Source organism: Cardiocondyla obscurior, linkage group LG09 (assembly GCF_019399895.1).
Source record: "Cardiocondyla obscurior isolate alpha-2009 linkage group LG09, Cobs3.1, whole genome shotgun sequence".
Taxonomy (NCBI): domain Eukaryota; kingdom Metazoa; phylum Arthropoda; class Insecta; order Hymenoptera; family Formicidae; genus Cardiocondyla; species Cardiocondyla obscurior.
In genome coordinates, this window is record NC_091872.1 from 803,399 (window position 1) to 821,428 (window position 18,030).

The 18,030-nt window shown below is 37.8% G+C and overlaps 1 protein-coding gene and 2 pseudogenes across 1 annotated transcript in view; 1 reads left to right on the forward strand and 2 right to left on the reverse strand.

The window, feature by feature from the left end:
• Positions 1-18,030, reverse strand: part of LOC139105754 (major facilitator superfamily domain-containing protein 6-A-like) — a 148,585-nt gene that overhangs the window by 14,154 nt on the left and 116,401 nt on the right. The window lies entirely within an intron of this gene.
• On the forward strand, positions 1,799-3,421 carry LOC139105583 (uncharacterized; annotated as a pseudogene).
• LOC139105422 (uncharacterized) lies at positions 9,971-11,536 on the reverse strand (annotated as a pseudogene).

The window sequence follows — 18,030 nt, forward strand, 5'->3', positions numbered from 1 at the left end:
GATCACTGAGTAGAGCGTCCGGCTGGCTTATGCGACAATCACAAAGTTTGAACGTACTCGAACAGCTGATGGTTCATACGACTGCCACATGCCCACCGTACAAATTTTACTGAAAATCTTATTACAAATTAATAAAACTGTTAATTTGGAGGTGAAACGTTGCATTACAATTATCCCACTTGCCTCGCAAGATGACGACACGGAAGGCGCTGGCCAGGATCGACTGACGCTCGATCAAGCAAAAGTAAACACGAATCAATTTTAAGCTATTTAAAGAGTCGTCGCAGGACTCAATAAAGAAGCGCTAATAGATAAATAAAATGACGGAACAACACAATGAGACCATGTTGGCACAATGAATATCAAGGCAGCTATAACATATTATACAAGTTAAATTCAAACAGAATAATCGTAAGCAAAACGCATGACTGGAAATATAAGATACCCTAATTATGTGAAACCGAGACGGTTAGCAAAAACACAATTTTAACAATCGACCGCGTGAAAGTTGACGTAGTAGTGCGCACAGTGACGACGCGAACGTAACCATCACTCCCAGAGTGCACCTCGGTAATACGCGTGAGAGGTCATCGAACCGGTGACTTAACCTCGTTTCGCATCAAATACAGCTGACTGACTTGTGAAAATGGAGTGTTGGTGCACCACTTTGTGTGTGCTAAAAGCTTTTGCATATACTTGTTAAAATAATAAATGTAATCAAAGTAAATTTATAGTCTGAAATGATATAGGATACACCAATATGATACTAATAAACAGTTCTTAAAAGAGTACGTGACTCTAATAGAAGTAGATATTAGATACTAAGGCCCACATTCTGAGCTCACTTTTAGAGGCGCTTTTATAAAGGCGCCTCTAAATGTGTGACCAACTTCAGAGGCGCTGCTATAGTCGCTCGTATTCTACGCACACATTTACAGGCACCTTTAAGATAGAGGTACATTTATGTGTACCAGTTAATTATTTTTTATTTAACGCGATCAAAAAACGCACATATTCTTTAATTAACCAATATTTCTGTCAAACTTTTCATTTATTATAAAGAGTGACGGCAAAAATTCATGTTTTTTTTTATTTTTTTAATAATGGGTCGATTTTTAATCCCTGTAAAAATGTGAAAAGTGAAGAATTATGAGAAAATATCACTTTTACTTCTTTAAAACTTTGGAACCATGCGTATGCTTGTCTTAAAATTTTACTGGGATTAATATCTCATTATAGATTGGTATTTATAGTTACTTCTTATTTCAAAATTATTTTAAACAATGTCTTAAAACGACGATACGATTCTGTAATTGGTTTAAAACCAAATAAAACTGTACTTAAAACAATCTTTAAAATAAGGACGGACTATAAATATTAGCCATATAATATTACTTGGCATGAAAAAAAGTTTTAAATGTTAAGTTTAAAAAAATAAGTCACGTTTGCCGTCACTCTTTCAAACAAGTTTATTTTATTCCGAAAATCTCGCGGATCACAATCACGAACTACATTTACTTCCCGAACTTCAATCGCATAATTAATTTCGTGAATAATATCCACGGTTAACATGTTTAAGGTAATTAAAAAATTTGGTAATTATGCATAAAAGAGTCATCCTCTTCGATTTCGATGACCTTGACATATGTTGTAGAGGTCACCTCCCTAAGTGACGTTGACCACTTTTTAGAGGTCGGCCCCTCCCCGTTTAAAAAATATTCACTACGAAAGTTTCAAAAATATGGCAGGTATTTATGGTATTGTGATCTATAGATGTGGTATATAGTGAGGTATAAATGACTATATGTATGTAGAAGTTGTATGTTTATAAATATAGTTACCTACTTTAGTTTGTTTGGATTACTTTAAAGCAGGAATTTAACGTGAATCATGTTCGTACGTACACGTTTACTCGGCGTGTTCGTGCTGTATTCTATCATCTCTATTCAGTCATCTCTCGTTACTTATCGTTGGAACATCGTTAGAACAACTAGTTAAGATGAAGCTACACGAGTTTTTGACAATGTGCAACGATCAAAATCGACTTTTGGATTTCTTATTTGAACATAAAGTGCTTCCAAGTAAACGAAAATGTCCAGTTTGCAATAACCATATGTTTCTTTTGCGTGAACAACATATTTTCCGATGTAATCGTGAATATTATGTAGTTAATAATAAACGCAAACGGATAAAGAAACAGTGCAATATGAAAATAAGTATTTTAAAAAATACTTGGTTCGAAAATACTCATCTATCTCTTCAAAAGGCATGTCAATTTATTGCCTATTATCTGATGCTGCGACCACCTCGTCAGGAATTTATACAATCCAAACTTGAGATAACAGCTCATACCGCAGTAGATTGGGCTTCTTTTTGCCGAGAAATATGTTCTTTACGGGCCGAGAAAAATTCTGAACAATTAGGTGGAGAAAACGTCATTGTGGAGATAGATAAAGCAAAAATTGGAAAATGTAAATTTAATAAAGGTATTTATTATATTTACAGACACTTGACCGGAACTTTATTAAATTTATAATTTTCTCCATAATAAAAAATGGCAGACAGAAGGTTCGGCCCCCCTGCGGGGGGCCTCACGATTGTTAAAACTAACCTAACCCAACCCATTGTAATTGATGTGTGAATCTTGATACGCTTGGACAGTTATTAACCCACGTAAAACTTAAAATGCAAAAAATGTTTTTTTTTTCTATATCTGCGGCAGTTTGATTTCTTTGCATTTTGAGTTTTACGTGGGTTAATAACTGTCCAAGCATATTCACATCATCAATGGATTGGGTTAGGTTAACGTGCTTGGTCTGCCTATTTATAAATTTAATAAAGTTCCGGTCAAGTGTCTGTGAATATTTATTATACAAAGATCAAACTTATTGTTGAAACAAATGTTTAAGCCTGATATAATGTTCTTTGATTATTAAAGGTCGATTGATAACAGGACAATGAATATTCGGTGGAATCGAACGATCATCGGGGCGATTGTTCATTGAACCTGTTTCTGATCGTTCATCATCGACATTATTAAATGTCATTCAAAAGTGGATTAAGCCAGGCACTACAATTATGTCAGATAGTTGGAGATCGTATAATTGTTTAGATAATTCTCAATTTAAACATTATACCGGTAATCATAAAATAAATTTTGTCAACCCTGATAACGGTGCTCATACTCAAAATATTGAGCGTGCCTGGCGAGAGACACGTGCTAACATTCCACGTTATGGAACACGTGAAAAACATTACGAAGGCTATTTAGCTGAGTTTTTATTTCGTCGAAAATTTAATTTTGACGCTAGAATTATCGCATTCTTTGATGTAATTGCAGAAATATTTGAAGTTGATAATCTCGTATAAAAATTAAAAATAAAAATTTATTTATCTCTTTTCAAAATGTAAATATAGTCATTTATACCGATCACAATACCATAAGTACCTGCCATATTTTTGAAACTTTTGTAGTGAATATTTTTTAAACGGGGAGGGGCCGACCTCTAAAAAGTGGTCAACGTCACTCAGGGAAGTGACCTCTACAACATATGTAAAGGTCATCGAAATCGAAGAGAATGACCCTTTTATGCATAATTACCAAAAATTTATTTTCAGTCGCTACACGCTGTAACTGTTGCAGTAAGTTAGAATAAAACCAATTATATTTGATTTACTCCAACTTATTTCACTAGTGTGCATCAATTCAACAGTGCAGCGACTGAGAACAAACTTAAAATGATTGAAATTAATCTTATGACACTCACGATAGGTTGAAGGCACCTTTTATACATACGCGCATTTTCAAAATTGAAATTTTTTTAAATTGTTTTAATACAATTATTTTACTACATGGAGTTTCGTTTACTCCTAAAAACTTCGCGTATATCGTTTTTTCGTATATATCGTATATCGTATATCGCGTATATCGTATATCGTTTTTTTAAATAAATTTAATTAATTAATTTCACTACTAATTAGTTAAATCGCGATACGGGTCTACCTGTCAAATCGCATGGGTGCCGCCATATTGGATTTTCACTAAATGTGTCGCTAAATGTGCAACAGATTTAGAATGTGCCACATTTAGCGGCACATTCGGCGGAAGCCTATAAATGTGCTATAAAAGTGGGTTCAGAATAGTTTTTCGAGATAAAAGCGCACATTTAGGCTAAAAGTGACTGTCACTTTTAAGGGTGCCTCTAAATGTGAGCTCAGAACATAACCACTTTTATAAAATTACTTTTAGAAGCGCTTTTAACTAAAGGCGCCTCTAAAAGTGAGCTCAGAATGTGGGTCTAAGAATATTGATAAGGTAAAGACCCAGGGAAAGTCCCTTTATCCGACGGATAGAACAATGGCACAGCTAAGGCCTCAGTCTCTGGTGAAACGCGTCCGAATGCAGATGCTCATAAGTACTGTCATTATAAAAAAGTGCGTTGTATGTTACTCAACAAGTTGAATTAATAAAACAATAATCAGTGTTAATCCAAACTGCAAATTTATTAATTCTCTTTCATCAACTAAACCACGTATCTGATTAACTCAACATGGAATAAAGGTAGAAGAAGAAATGAGTAAGGAGTTCTGGACGGGAAGGGGAGTAATACAAGGATATCCATTGAGCCGATATTATTTAATGATTTGATAGCGAACTTGAAAAAAGAAATGAGTAAGGGGGGATGGGGAAGGATAAAGATAAAAATAAGGTATTTTTAATGAGCTATGTAGACGATGTGAGATGAGGAGTATGATAGTGAGTCTGGAAAAGTACGAAGATAGAAAAAGTTTGATAATAAATACGGAGAAATAAAAAATAATGAGATGCAGAATAGGGGGAGAAAAAAAGAGAAAGGTGCAATAAAGATGAAAAGGTAAATAGATGAGAGGTAGGAGTATACAGGTACTTGGGATACATGATAAAAAGGAACGGAGGACAAATAGATGAGAAAACGAATAAAGAAAGCGGCGGCAGTGATAGGAGAGGTATGAAGTATTAGTAAAAGGAAGTTTGGGAAAGATTGGGGGAAGAGATTATGGTTTATTGATGCGGTGGTATGGACGGTGATGAGTTATGGGGTGGAGATATAGAAGTGGAAAGAAAGAGCAAGGATGGAAAAAATACAGAACAGATATTTAAAATAGCTAATTGCAGTAGATAGAAATACGCCAGGATACATAGTGAGAGAGGAGATGCAAAGGAAAAAAATAAGGACTAAAATGGGTATAGGAGAGCATGGGGATGTAACACTTATACTTTGCTAGGCCTGGGGGCCGCTCAGTGGAGCTCAGGGTGAAAAGAAACCGTGCACTGTTTTATGCGTGTTAACAAATAAAGCTTTATTTACACTATTTACAGAAGAAGAAAGCCAGAGATGGCATGCGTTTGTACAAGCGGGACTGAGTGCGATGTTATCGGTAACATACGCTCATATACTCGACACGGTGGGAAACCGGGAACACGTCGATAGTCTCTATCAGAACCGAGTCGGTAGTGCGTAGCGTTGATAAGTATGGCCGCACGTGAATCGAGAGCCGGTCGAATGTTTTACGCGGATATGACAACGGCGACGGTCATACGCGGTTGATATCGCGGGGTCGCATACGATGTGCCCGAAAACGGAAAGGCAAAACGTGTCTGTCGCACGTAGATCGATGTCGCAGGGCCGCATACAATAAGCTAGGGAACGGGAACGCAAGCAGCGTCGGTCGTAAGCAGGTCGGTGTTGCAGGGACGCATGCAACACGTTAGCGAACGGAGACGCAAGCAGCGTCGGTCGTGAGCGAGTCGGTGTCGCAGGGACGCACGCAATACGTTAGGGAACGGGAACGCAAGCAGCGTCGGTCGCAAGCGTGTCGGTGTCACAGGGCCGCATGCCGTACACTAAAAAACGGGAACGCAAGCAGCGTCGGTCGCGAGCGGGTCGGTATCGCAGGGATACATGTAATCCGCGAGAGAGCAAGAAAGCAAACAGGATGTCGCGGTACGCGAGGTTGGCCTAAGCCCGAGGCCAGCGGCGTAGGGAATCGGAGATACACTGGATGATTCTAGACGGACAAATGGGATAACCACCCTGCGCGTGAGGTGAGAGATGGTCCGGGATACTCCCGAGACCGGTAGCTGGTTGTTAGAAAGTTGACCGAGTGCCTTCGAGTCGACTTTCGGTCAGTGCTCCGGGTAACCCCCGAGATTGCAACCGGGAATCCCCCGAATTGCGGCACTGCGAATCGTCCGGAATTTTCCCGAGACTGGTAGAATTGCCAAGAGGAAGACGACCGGGTCTTCAAAAAAGAATGTACTATTTAGATAAAAATTAACTAATATGTCAAGGTTAACTTGTTAACAGGTGTTCAACCTTACGACAACGACATTTTAAATAACAATTTTAACCATAACTTACTGGTGGCGCCAACTTTGATCAAACGGCAAAAACTTATTTGTACACCGAATATTATACAGGGTGTCCCATATTAAAAGGACATAATTTGAGAAGTAGGTAGAACTCGTCTAGACGAATAGAAAAATTCTATATAATTTAATATTTTTTGCAATATTAACTGAGTTAACAACATTTTAATATATCAATCACGCCGCTTGAAATAGGCAAAGTCTTTCCACTGTGTGACTCGGACGATGCACGGCATTGGTTTACTGTTTCGAGGCGAGGCGAGTAAAGACGCTCAAACGAGATGAGTGACGATGCATACCAGGGGCAAAGTGAACGCGTTGAGACATGCTATCATAAAAATTAATTTATTTAGCATGGAAACGCTATCGTTTCCACACCACCTTGCGATGTAAATAGCAAGGCCCCTTTTTTTAATTACTCGAAATGTTTTTCTTTTACTTGAACACAATCACGCACGGTACAAAAACTGCGCACCTGCAAGGTACATTGACGTAGCGGGTTTTTATATCGCAAAATAAAAAAATTTTTAGAATGAAAAAAAGTGTACATACTTTGACAATAGGTATGCACGTTGTATTTCATTGCGCCGACGCATAACAAGATCAAAATTTATCATAGAACGCCGCTGCACACCCAAAACTCTAGTCTCTTTAGAACGTCAAACGCAACTCAAAGTTGTATTTCGCATAGAATGGTCACGATAAGGAAATTTTCAACAGTAGATTAGGTTTAGTGGGGATACCACTTTATGAAAAACGCGCCTTGCTATTTACCTCGCGAGGTGGTGTGGAAACAATAGCGTTTTCATGTTAAATAACTAATTTGTAATTACGTGTTAAATTCAATAAAGCATAGTATGTGTGGCGACCATGCAAATGCGCCACAAGCGACCATGCAAGCACGCCACAAGCACCTGCCGGATAGTGACCCGGCAGGCATGGAAGAACCAAATAGTGTAAAGCTCGCCGCTAGGCGGCGCGGCTCTCTCGGAAGTAAGATCACTTCACAGGTCCTACTTAAGGAGCGAGATAACGATCGGATTTCGCTTCAGCCTGCATTAAGCCGGTCTAGAGCACATCCTAACAGATAGTGCCAAATAAGCATTGCAAGCTAGCCGCTTTTGAAACGTATTCGCAAAGGCTCGATTCCGATCGAACTCTGCATGAACACAGAAGTAGGTAGCCAGGACCCCGGCCTACCCAGGAGGCGGAAGGTGAGGCGAGGGAGACGGAAGCCGCAGCCCAAGGACGCCAGCTCTCCCGACAGCACCACCGGGCCGCTAACACCCAGGGTCATTGCAGTGGAGATCTTTCCGCCGGGGCAGCCGCTGCTAATCGTGAGGCCGAAGCCGGAGCCACCAGCAGCGACCGGACCTCCACCATCGCAACCGGTGCAGCCGCTGCTGCCACGAGGGCTACCACCAGTGGCACTAAGGCCTTGGTACCGTGCCCACTGCGGCTACCACCGCCGCAGCTGACACGTCGGCCCTGGTACACGGCGACATCCGGGCCTACCGCTTGACGAGCCCGCGATACCAGCTCCCGTCGACGCCGAGGCCTCTGCCGACCACTCAGGGGACGCAGACTAGCGGGACCCCTACGGCGATCCAACACGCGCCGCGGACCACGGAAGTCGGTACGCAAACCGATCCGTAGGCGACTACCTCCGCATCGGACTCCGAGCCGATCGCCTATCCGGGGGACGAGAAATGGGGGCCGATTAAAGTAACTTTAACGGCACCCCATATATCCTACCGAGAACGTCGGGTCTAACCCGTCTTCTCAGGTTTTTGTGGAAAGCACCCTAGCGGTGCGATTTGAGCGAACTCTAAAAATAAAAGACTGTACATAAGTGTAAATATAATAAAGATTTAGTTTAAGGCTCGTCTCCAACGCTTCGTTATTTTCCAAGATGGCGCAAGCGCTACAGTATGATAGCATGTCTTAATGCGCTCGCTTTGCCCCTGGTATGCGTCGTTACTCGTCTCGCCCGCGCGTCTTCGCTTGTCTCGCCCCCAAAAAGTAACCGGATGGCGTGCATCGCCTGAGTCACACAGTCGGAAGACTACGCCTATTTCAAGTAGCGTGATTGATGTTTTAAAATGTTGTTTACTCGGTTATTATTGCGAAAAATACAAAATTATATAGGACTTTACTATTTGTCTAGACCAGTTCTACCTATTTCTCAAATTATGTCCGTTTAGTATGGAACACACTATATAATATAATGGAACGTATTACTTCAAATAAAAGTATGGTTGTCAATATATTATTATTATATTTATCATTATTTTTCTCAATTACATTAACGTATACATACTTTCAAGGCATATATTCGTTGCAAAGATAGTGTTCATAAAAAAAGTTGTGTTATTCAAAGCGACTATTTAAACCAAGAACAAGTTATTTTAGCAATATTGTCACAAAGGTCACATTTTACTTTGAATTACGTTTGAAACAGAATTTAACTGGTGTTTTAAATACTGTCGGTCTATTCTGGTCATATCCACTTGTAAACCACGTATATTTAAATAAATTTTAAAATCATGGTAAGGAAAATTGATGGTGTATCAATGATTGCAATTTCAAGATATTATGTATAGCATAAAAATTACTTTCAAAATTTAACAATATAACGATATCAAAAAAATATTTAACAAAAATTTTCCATAATCAAAAACGATATACATCTAATAGTAGTATTTTTTCTGTTGTACCGCCCGAAATAATTAACATAAAAAAATTTGTTAAAGAACCTAATAATATTTAGACAATGTCCGCTGCATGAATCTAATAATAACATTTATTGTGATTCGGTTTTTGGAAAAAATACTTTTTTAACCAAATTTTTACATGGCCTGATGTTAATTTGATAGATTTTAGAGCTGTAACAAAGATGATTTTTGCACTTTTGAACTGAATGTTTCCGTAGTTTTTTTTAATACATTAAAAAGAGGTGATAATAATCTACCATCAACGAAAATAGTCGGTTGTATAGTGTAACTATGCGTGGCTGCTGATACAAACTGTACTATATCTAATTTTTTTTTACACTTTTGTATGTTAAAGTACGATTAGAATGCTATTCTAATTAAAATCAACTTTGATCTTGTTATGCGAATAGGATAAGTTTCATACGCGAATTAGATAAGTTTTATATTACATGCTATCTCGCGATTAGTCATATTGCATGCGGTACGAACTCGCCCTGTATCCGATGTCGGCATTGTTTCATTCGTGCCGTGCGCTTTAAGAGTAGTCAAGTTAGACGTTGCTAAACGTTACGCTAATAAAGTCGGCTCTAGATTAGCAAGCATTCTTTTATTTCATCACTGTCTTCGTACATAACAGATCTAAATTATAAACATTTTCTGCTCTATATTGATGAATGTAATATTTCACATTAACAATAAATGTGTTGCACTTATCTTTCAACTTTTGTTTTTAAGCAATGTTCTTTTTGTTACAATATTTGTAATTTTTCGAGACACAATACCATGTGCACATTTAAATTTTAATATTTACTTTACTGAAGCTCTAAAATATGGGGCAATGTTTTGTTTACGAGAAAGAAGCTCATTGAGCAATATCAATATCGTGAATAATAAGTCTGTTTTCAGTTGCTTCAATGAAATTGTTAAATGTATAATCTGAAATTTTGCGTAATTTATCCAATGTACCAAACCACCTGCTTCAAGGTAATCTTCCCAGCGTCGTAGTTGCCGTATGGATGTCACTTTGTCTGAATCTTGCTTTAACTGCTTCAAGTAACCTTAATTTTGTTTTATCGCTTTTCCAGTATTCAACAGCATTTTTTTATAGTCATTAGGTATTGTTGCTTCAATAGAGCTACATGACCTTTTTTTGAAGGTATTCCTTATTATTTTCTTCTGTTTCAACAGTTTTTGATTCTGGTATTTCATGCTTGTTGTAAAAATTTAAAATCTCTTTTTCTTCTACTTCAAGTTGTTTATCGTTTTGCATTTCAAGTAACATACGTTTGATGGTTCTTTATACTTTTTTTTGGTCTAAAGTTGTTGGACTTTGCAGAAGATTAAAAGCACTAAATGTTTTATAAAATATCATTATTACATTGAATGGATTGAAAAGTGTCATTCTAAAATCAATTAAATTAAAATATTAATTTTCAATTTTGATTTTGTAGCGGTCGCTGCCCGCATGGCGGGTCCTACAGAACGACAACCTGACTTGGCCACGTTACGCCGCGCCACCATCAGAAGACTAATTGGACATAAACGTACCTGCATTCCATAGCTATAAGGACGAGAGTTTTTGGGTCAAATCACAATTTCTGATTCTAGCGATTCGGATTTAATTCTTCCGTAAGTGATTTAAATCGGCCAAGGTGTGCTTTTCGAATGCACCCGAAGCAATGAGCCTGTAATCGACTTGACTGATCCATCTCTAAAAAAGACTTTGGTTCTCCCAAGAAAAAAGCTTCGATAAGGAAAAAGTAAAGTCTCCGATCACCTCTGCCTTTGTCGTTAGTTCGCCGGACAGCATCATACGGACTGGAAGTGCTCATTAACGCCAAGTAAACCATTGGTAAAAGACATCAAGATCTTCCCGCCGGGATCACCTTTAGTCATCTCGCTCAAAGTCAGGTTTTTGGACAAAGAAGAAGAAATGAGACTGTGGGACTTGCAGCCTCTTGAGAAAACACCGTCACGAATTACTCGGCCACTTAAATTGTACCTGTTACCTGGGAACATCAGGATTAAAAAGGATATTAGTCCATCGTGGGACAACAGTTTTCCGCTACCATTGACGCCGATAAAAACTACCTCTGGAACACAGACAAAACTACTTAAATTAATCGACGAAGGGACTCAAGTGGACTTGAGAAATTTTTTCAGCGATGACGAGCCAGTTCTTTACTCTGAGGACAAAAAGTGGGGACCCATAAAGGTCACTTTACGGCTCCTCAGATCTTTTTTAGAGAACGCCGCCAGGAATAAAACTTCGACATTTTTGATAAGTGTACCTACGGGTGCCGTTAATTATTCAAAAAGACAAATTGTAAAAATTATAAAATAAAAAGTTAATAAAAGTTACAAATTTTTTCCTGAATTTACCTTTCTTGTAAATAGAAGAACTAATCCTCCCATAAATTTTATATAAACCAATTTTCCCAATTTATAATTAATGAAATAACTCTTTAATTAAGTTTTGCATAAACATGTTACACATAAGATTAAAAAAAAGTTTTATGCAACTGTTACGTCAAGTTCATAAATAATTTATTTGGTTAGAAATTGGAGGAAGTCCTTAAAAAGGAGATTTGTAGGTAAGGAAGAGAGTTGACTTACCACCGAATTTTGCGTGGGATTCAGGATTCGAAAACCACACAATTTACGCACAAAGAAAATTAAAAGGTATTTTTAATAAGAAAATAAGCGCGTAGATGGATTTTTTTAGAGAAAAGAATTTAATCTTTCTTCTCTGGGACAGAACCAGCAGTGATCTTTCGCAATTAGTGGATAATCAGGTTTTCTTAAAAGAAATAGCCCAAATTTTCAAATATAATTAACAAAGTTTTTTAATTAAACTAAATACATTTAGTAAAAAAAAAATAAATTTAATGATTTAAAAGAAAAAATTATATAATATGAAAACGGAAAAAATCTTAACAATAGGTAAATTTTAAACATTTTTATATATTGGAATGTGTGTATATTACAAGAATGCATGTACTCTTAAAATTAATTAGTCAAGGATGATCTCTTCTATTTCGCACACCCTGACTGTTTTGCGCGGGAGTACTAAATCTATCAGACCCATCGGGGCCAAGAAAGAAGTTTCCACCCCCGGATAATATATAAAAAAGTTTGAGTCAGGAGGAGAGCGACTCGCCTGCCTCCTGATCTCTTTGGGATCGAAATGGTCGGGCCCGATGGTGAAGGTCCCTTCCGGGACAGAATCTATCCACAAAGTACTGGTTCTTCGAAGGAGCTTCAGGAGAAGATCTATGACCTCCCTCGATTCCTGTTGTTCCTTGAGAACCTCGATACTCGAGTTGGGTGACGGGAGAGAGATAGAATCATCCTCACCCAGAGAGTCGACCTCCTCGCAGACGAAAGGAAAAGGAAGCGGAGAGAGAGAAGAGGAACAGACCTTGAACTCACCTTCAGGAAACCGTGAGTCGGAGATGAGGGAAGAGTTAGGTGTGTATAAAGGAGTTGTGGGACGGAATTGTTCCGATCCTGGCTCCGTGGACTGTTCGGAGAAGTTAGTCGCATCGAGTTGGTCAGTCGGCGAATAGTAACAAAATAATGGTTCGGGGTCTCCGTGGATGGCGGAGGAGCGTCCGGTCGCGAGGATCACGGTCTATCTTTTCATTGCGGAGGAGTCAAAAATGCCTCTTCACTCGAGGCCGCCACGCACAAGTACTGAATAAAGAACCGTCGAACTAATTCACGAAGGTTCTTTATTTGTTTATTACGCCGCGCCCGGCTCTTCTTTAAAGTTTTCCTATTTGATGATTTCACTAAAATACATGATTGAATTTTATTTTATATGAAATAAAATTAATTAAGTTAAAATAAAGAAAGAATCAAGGGAGACTCGTCATAGTCATCACTTCAGAATTCTCGGTTCGCCCATGCGTGGATCTTCGCAGTTTATCAAACGCATAGAACGCTACACAATTTTTAAACCTTAGACAGTCGCCCATTTCTTAGCAACATTTCACGGCGTGAACCACGGAAAGTCGCCAATTTATCAACAGCATGTCACAGTCTATATTGGGCAGCAATTAGCTTCGCGAAACGATTCACCACAAAGTCCAGAGACTTAATTGATATCCCGAAATCCCGAAACAAACGATCTCTTCTCATTTTTCTTTGATTTATTAAATGAAGCACTTTGAAATCATTGGATATTTAATAGAATCAAGAATACGCAGAATATGATAATTAACTGTTGAAACTTACTTTTAGGTAAACTTCTGTCGGTTCTTCTTTAAATATTCTTCTGGATTCTCAGGCACACACGATTTTGTTAAAATAAACTTTGCGTCAGAAATCTGGAGAGCAAGAGAGCGTGCTTCGCCGAAACACAAGATTTTATAAGCTCGGAAAAGAGGACTATTGCCGAATTTTCAATTTTAAGAGACTCAGAATTTTTATTTGCCGAACCTGTTCCTCCACTTTTCCTTTTTCACAATTATCGGGCACCCGCATCTCATTTCTTCTCTGTTTCTTAAATTTCTAAGTTTTCGCCCTTAGTTTCTAGATTTTGGTGAGGAGTTCCCGATATCTATTGGTTTTAAAATAAATGTTTATAAGAGGCTCCGCCTTCGCGAGCCATCCCCTCCGAACCTTCCAGAATGTTGTTAATAATTTTAGAAAAAACGGTTAGAGAACTTTTTATTATAAGCACTTCACATTTTGTTGCCTGAATTTTTATGACTTTTGTCCGTACGTCACATTCTTGTAATTGTGGGCCTCTCGCGCCCTTGGTTTTTTTAAAGCTTGGAATCCACGGTGTAATTACAACTTAGAAAGTTACTTTTTCTTCTTGAATCCTTCTACCTACTGTCATACGTTTGATAAAAGTTTAAAATATTTATGGGCCTCTAAGTTTGATTTTTTTGTGTCGCGTCCAGACGAGTTCCTATTGTCTGGTTTTCGTTGGCGCCAAGTTTACAATTTGTTATATGTTTTTCTTTGTTTTTTCCTTTTTTCAAACGTATGGTAATACCGGATATTTCTAGTTATAAAATAGTTTTTCTGGAAAATTCAAAAGTCTTCTCTTTGTGCTTCAATGGAATACGGTATACTTCCTCTTAACTAAATTCTCTAATATGTGTCGAAAAAAAAAGATGTGGAGTTAAAGACGTAACACAACAGTTATTAATAAATACCTACATTAATTACTGACTTTAAGCTGGTATACACTGTTGGTAACACTGATATACAGGGTGTTTGAAATAAGGTTTCCTTCCCGGTAACTGTAGATAGATATCGGGAATACAAATCGAAAAGTCAGATATCATTTAGTGAAATTCGTAACCGTTACCGAGTAAGAAATTACTGAATTTTGACGAATTAGCGCGGAGCACATAATAAGTCGGGCGCGGCAGGTGAAAGCGGGTGGGCCTTAGGGAGAGAACGGGGGTGAAACGCCGCGCGATAATTGTGGGGTGGGGGTGGGAGGAGTCAACGCGTGGTGTGATAGACAATTGTCGCGCGGCGTTTCACCCCCGTTCTCTCCCTAAGGCCCACCCGCTCTCACCTGCCGCGCCCGACTTATTATGTGCTCCGCGCTAATTCGTCAAAATTCAGTAATTTCTTACTCGGTAACGGTTACGAATTTCACTAAATGATATCTGACTTTTCGATTTTTTCCCGATTCTATCTTTATATTTCAAACACCCTGTATATGTAATGTACACATTCTCCTTTATTACACTCACTTGCGAAATAAATTGCCAGTTTCCTGGCATACGCACATTTATATAATCTAATAATCGACTATAATGATTACATAGTGTCGAAGATCAAAATTGTTTGTCAAATCAAAGTGAATGACGTCAAAGTAAATCAACGATCAAAGTACATATTTTGAAAAAGAATATTCTATGTACGTATATCACAGTGAATATCATATGTAAATATATCACAGACCGCTTTTGTTGCGTAACGTGTAGCCAAAATCTGTTTCTTTATGTAAGCATTCTTCATCTCATTCAATTATTATGAAACATAATACGTAGTCACAAACATAATGCATTAATTATTAAACTGAATCAGCGCAATTAAAAATCTATGTGAAAAAAAAAAAAACACTTTTTTCTCTTGCAGGATTTTTGAATTATGACGGGACTGTGGTAATGCCGCGACACATTTGATATTGTTGCAAATACTATTGCAAATTGTGAACTTTGTCAGTTTTTAAAAATTCTATATTTGCTTGCACAGTTCTCTAAAAATTTGGATGCCATATTCACATACGTTAACTAAAGAGCAATAACGTAAGGCCTATCTACAGTATGACACTTATAGCACGATGTTACCCGTATTCTTAAAAAATAAATAATTGGGACATAATATTATAAACAGTACGAGTTAATTAGATATCAAATGCTTTTTAATTTTTGTTGTTATGATATTTTCTAATTTTGCAAAAATAAAGGAGGGAAGGAAAACAATTAAAAAAATTAACATTTTACAAAATATAAATTCATTGTTGCATAGAACATAAAATACTATAAAATTTTTGTCTAAAAGCATTATTTTATATTTCTTATAGTTTTGAAGATATTTGCATAAAACGAAAAAATTCATTATTTTCGAAAGGCGGTTTCAACCGTTAAACGTCGAGATAAGCAGATAGAAAATAATTAGGTACGAGTCTAATATTTTTCGATGTTCTACAACATATCCAAAATTTATCAAAATCGGTAAGGGACAATTGTGATTGTTTCTTTGTTAGTTTACCTTTGTAAAAACAGGTCAATTTTTTTAAACAAATCTCGAAAAGTTATGTTTTAAAGAGAATTAAACGTTCTTGTTATGAGTTTAGTTTTTGATTGTATAATGGATAAATTTATTGTAAAAAAAGAATAAACAAGATAATATAATTATAAAAAAATGTTATTCTAAAATAGATTCGAGCTCGGGTGTTCGCGTATTATGTACAAAATTTTTCGAAGAAAAAATGGAAAATTATTATAGAAAAGAAATTGACTTCCGTTTTCGGTGGCATGGGTGAATGTTGTATGCATGTGGTCAAGAAGGATAAAGTGGGTTAAAGATCGGGAAATATTGAAGTTTTTGGAAAAGTAAAAGGTATTGGGGTGGAAAGTTGTGTGGGAAAAAAGGGTGATTGGAGGGAAAGGTGGGAAGTAGGCAGAAAGGTAAAAAGTGAGATTTAGTAGGGGAAAGTGAATAAAAGTTAGAGTGATTTGCAAATCGGAGTGATTAAGGCATTAAAAAAGTTTGTATAGAAAAGAAAGTGTAAGTAAAGAAGGGTGTGGCGCTGTAGGCGGGGTGGGGAAAGATTGAAAGAAGCTGTAGAGTCGGTAAAAAAGAGGATAAGGGTAAGATAGAGAGTAACGGATTGAAGCAGTAAAGATGAGTGATATTGTAAAACAGGAAAACAGGGGAAGAAAAGGAGAGGATATAGAAATAATAGAAGCAGAAGAAAAAGAAAAAAAGAATCTTGGAACACCGCTGAAAGCAGAAAGCTGGGGAAGGGATTGATCGAATAGTTTACCAATTATTCGGCCCTTCAGAAAAAGGGAGAAAAAAAAAGACAAGCGGGGGATAATGAATCAGATAAAGCGGAAGTGTTTAAGAAAAACATAAAAATAGGAAGATCACCTGTTAAAATGACAGGTTCAGAGAGAAGCTTGGTGGAAGCAGAAAAAGGCAGGGAAAGTGAAAAACAGAAGGAGGTGTAAATGTGCTAGATATTGTACAGTGACCGGCAATAATGGCCTGTCGCACTGCGGCGACGGCGGCTCCCGTGCGTGAGGTGGGGTAGTGTGCGTGAGGCCTCACCGCGGATCGCGTACGTGAAGCGCGGAACGCCGAAAGGAGCGAGAGGACGGGGGAAAAGTTGGTGGGGGGCGTTTTCATGTTCTCTCTCACCCGCGACCCGTGAGTGTGAGAGAGAAAGCATGAGTGAACGCTAAGGAATTATTATAGACGCACCTTCGCTCTCTCGCTTGCACGCGTTCGTGTTTATACGGGTAGACAAAGATAGAAGTATATCGCAAGAGTACGCTATTAATTCTAGCGTATACTTTAAGACATTTCGCGACTTTTAACAATCGAAATTAAATACTCATGTTACTTATATTTTAAATATATATTTTTACATTACGTATAATTTAAATTTAAGATAATTTTCGTTTTCTGTCTTGAGATAGACAATTTTAAATGCCGTTTTCTGTCTTGAGAAAGACAATTTTATATTGTCTTTCTCAAGACAGAAAACGAAAATTATCTCAAAATTAAATTATACGTAATGTAAAAATATATATTATAATATAAGTAACATGAGTATTTAATTTCGATTGTTAAAAGTCGCGAAATGTCTTAAAGTATACGCTAGAATTAATAGCGTACTCTGCGATATACCTTGTCTACCTATATAAACACGAACGCGTGCAAGCGAAAGGTGCGCCTATAATAATTCCTTAACGTTCACTCATGCTTTCTCTCACTCACGAGTCGCGAGAGTGAGCATGAGAACGCCCCGCTTTCGGCGTTCTCGCCTCTCGCCCGCGATCGCGGTGCACCCACCTCGCGCGCCGCCGCAGTGACAGGCTATTGCCGGTCACTGTACGAGAAATGAGGGATGATTTGAGGCGATAAGGAAAAAATTAAGAAAAGTAAATGAAAATAAGAAGGAGATCAAAAAATGGATAGAAGAATTGAGGAAGGGTTGGGAAAAAAAGAATAAAATGTTAGTTAAAAAAATAGAAGGACTAAAGAAAAGAGTGAAGGAAAAAGATGAGATGAAAGCAAAGAAAGATATGGAGGATAATAATGGAATGAATAGGAATGTGGACAAGGATATACAAAGGATAAAAAGAAAAGAGTTGATGCGTTAAGATTCGAAAAGAGAATTAGATTAATGGAGTTGGAAAG